This window comes from Cupressus sempervirens, chromosome 7, assembly GCF_028749045.1.
Source record: "Cupressus sempervirens isolate cs-2001-9-10 chromosome 7, ASM2874904v1, whole genome shotgun sequence".
In the NCBI taxonomy this organism is placed as follows: Eukaryota; Viridiplantae; Streptophyta; class Pinopsida; order Cupressales; family Cupressaceae; genus Cupressus; species Cupressus sempervirens.
Genome location: NC_143124.1, coordinates 22,960,001 through 22,963,792, shown reverse-complemented (window position 1 = coordinate 22,963,792; position 3,792 = coordinate 22,960,001).

The window sequence follows — 3,792 nt, the reverse complement described above, 5'->3', positions numbered from 1 at the left end:
TTGGACTAGATTTGAGTATATTAGATGTTCTAACATAGCTAAATGAAGAGAATTCGGAGCAGCCCATTGCTTTCTTTAGTGAAGGGCTTAAAGATTATGAGGATAGATATAGCTATGTAGAGAAGAAAATATTTTCTATTGTAAGGGCCCTATAAAATTTTAGACATCTCTTATCTCATATCAAGGTCCATCTCTTGGTCCCACATGCAAGTGTAAAGTAGTTCCTCCCGAGTAAGGATATCAATGAAAAGAGAGCTGGATGGATTACCAAAGTCATGGAATATGGCATTGATATTAAAATCACCAAGCTTGTGAGAGGCAAGGGATTGTGTGAGAAAATGGCCTCATCATTTGAGACACCTGAAGAGGTTGCCCTCTTAATATGAGGTAAGCAACCAATAGAGAATGAGAATCAAATTGATTGGGTGCATGATATGACTACCTTCTTGATGGAGGGAAGATATCCCCAAGGTCTATATAGAGCCAAGAGAAGACAATTTAGATTATAGTCTATTCCCTATATCTTGGTGGATTGAATATTATTTACAAAGGATTCTGATGGAGACCTGTTAAGGTGTATCCAGACTGATATGATTATAGGTTATTAAAAGAGTTTCACGATGGCCCTGGTAGTGGTCATTTCTCAGCCAAGATTATAGTTTTGAAGATAATGAGGGTTGGTTATTATTGGCCAACCCTATTCAACGATTTTCATAAGTGGGAGAGGAAATGTGTGAAATATGCATTCTTCTCAAGAAAGAAAAGATTGGATGCCCTTCTTCTCCATCTTATTCAAGTGGACCAACCTTTTACTTAATGGGGCTTTGATTTTATTGGTCCAATAAACCCACCCACTAGTTCCAGACACAAATGGATCTTGGAAGCCACAGATTATTTCATGAGATGGATAGAAGTAGTAGCTTTGAGATATGTAACAAAAGCTTCAATGGTTGAGTTCCTTGATGGGATAGTGACTAGGTTTGGTGTTCCTTCAACTATCATATTAGATAATGCCAAATCTTTTGTTGGAACTTGTATATGCTCTTGGGCTCTGGAACATGGAATATATTTGAGTACTTCCTCAAATTATTATCCCCAAGGGAATGTTTTGGTTGAATCCTCTAATAAAAACCTGATCAGAATAATAAAGAGGATAATTGAAGATAACCAAAGGTGTTGGCATGCCAAGTTGAGAATTTCCCTTTGGGTTGATAGAGTTACACCCAAGAGAGAAATTGGGAACTTGCCTTTTATGCTAATATATGGACAAGAAGCCAAGCTTCCTATTTCACTAGATTTCCCCTCTCTTTGAGTTGGCTCATCAATTGGGGCTTGCAGAAAATGATGCTATGATAGTCATGTTAGTAGAATTCATTGAACTAGAAGAGAAGAGATAGAAAGCTATACATACACTTGAGGCACTTCAGCAACAAGTCAAAAGAAGTTTTGACAAGAAGGCTATAGCCAGAGTTTTCAAAGAAGGAGACCTTTTTCTCAAGTGGGATGCAGATAGAGCTAAACCTAGTAGGTACTCCAAATTTGATGCTATGTGGAGTGGCCATTATCTTATCACTAGTTGTAAGGAGGCAATGCTTTTTAGCTATCCAGGCCTGATAGTGATATTCTACCAATTCTAGTTAATGGAATTCACCTTAAACCTTGCTTCTAGAGGAGTTTAAAAGGTTTCTATATATACTAGAGTAGTTCTCCTATTTTTGATAAGGGCAAGGGCATAGGTTATTCTCTAGGAGATAGCAAGTTTTGAAGTTTTTCAATTGTAGGGGTCCCATTTTTTTTGTAGATCAGAGTTATTGTGTAACTCCAGCCCAATGGATTGCTCAAAGGCCTCTAGTCCATGCTTATCAAGAAAGCATCCCTCTAAGTTGCTAGAAATGTTAACCATTTTTGCCCCCCTTCCTAAAATTCAATTATCTAGGGTGATAGCCATGTCTAAATTTATTTGACTATTCATTTATTACCATGCAAGTCTAATAGGGATACAAAAAACCTTTCTTCATTCCTTATACCCCTAAGTCTTTTTATCCCTTTCCATCAAATGAGAAAATACAAGTCATGAAAATGTGAAACCATTTTTTGCTCCATCACTCTAATTCATTACATAACTGTCAAAGGGTTCATTAAGGTGTGACATGGTAATCTCAACAGTTAGCATAGCTTCACAGCTTAGAAAGCTAGCAAGAAGATTCGAGTTGCAATGTCGCAAAGTCTAACTCTAGTGGTTTAGATTCATATGCCTTTGCATCATCGCAGGAGGATAAAGGCTAACTAGAGTTTAGGCTATGATGTGGTGAAACCCCTTGGTTGCTTCATCACATGGTCAAACAATTAAATCCTGGTTAAGGGTGCAAAGCAAAGAAATCCTTTAAGCACACCATCACAGGGTTAACCTTTAGGTTAATGATTTGAATTTCAATAATGCAATAGCAATCATCAGATGGATTTGAATGGTTGCAATAGTTAGTGTAAAAGATCATATGATGGTCATGATGGAGTGATCAACAGTTTAGAGTTGTTTTCACAACTTTGTAGGTCAACACGGTCAGTAGAGGAATAAGGTGGTAGAGTTGCGATCAAAAGGAAATAGTTAGTTTTAGAAGGTTATCACACCATCATGGGCTAAAATGATCTATGAAAATTTTATGTTGTGAAGCTATGAATAGGGAATCATAAGCATATAATGGTCTTCTTAGCATTGCATGTTCCAGTTGGGTTTCATGTTTGGCAATTCTGATGGAGCGATAAAGGTAAACGTGAAAGTCAAGATATGGTTATTGCACAGTCGCAAGTGTCTGAGTTGCAATCAATATTAAAGTTGCATCTATGTAAATGGTGATGCCGACAATTAAGTTCTTAATAGTCATAGGGTTGCATACATTTTATGTCACACTCAATTCAAGGTTGTGAAGGGTTGATAAAGGCATAACAATTGATTTTGCATCATCACACGGTTAGAGGATTGTTAAGTCCAAACCATGACGATGGTGTGAAAAGTTAATTTAACATTGAGTACAAGGTCACAATAGTTAAGGGGATAAATTTTTAAAAAGCTATGAAGTAGTGATAAGCATAAAACAAGGAAGATCATGGTTTCGTAGGTTCAAGCAGCTAATAGAAGAAACAAGTTACAAAGAGGTAAACAACATAAAGAAGAAGACTGGGTGAGGTGGAAAAATGTTTCAAGGGCATGGCACCACATGGCAGGTTGAATGATTGACTTCAATTGACTTTCTGATTTGATTGATCTAGCACGAGGTAAGTGTAAACATGCAGTAGTTGGAAAGATTAAGGAGAAATGATTCATCATCTACAACCATTTTTTGATATCCTCAATGTTGTTGCACTCCATGCTTCTTAAATGCATATCATGATTGATCTAGCTTTGATTTTATCTCTTGTTGTCGAGTGCATGCTTTCCCTTGTTATTTCTATAATGTGTAGGAGCAATTGCACTTCATGATCTGATTCTCTTCTGATTCTCATTTATTGCTCTCACCTGTAACCTAATCTCATGATTAAGGGAGTTTAGACTCAAGGTTGTATCTGGGTTATGCCTACACCCTATAAAGGCAAGTTTTTTTGTTGTTCAAGGGATCTCTCTCTTTTTCTCATCTTCTGCAAATACTCTATTTAGTTGTTTTGCCTCTTATTCAATAGAAATTACCTCTGTCATGTCCATTCTCAATCAGTTATGCTTATGCAATATGTTATGCCTCACTTCTTTTGAATATATTTTGATGATTATAATACCATATGATTATGTTCATTTTATTT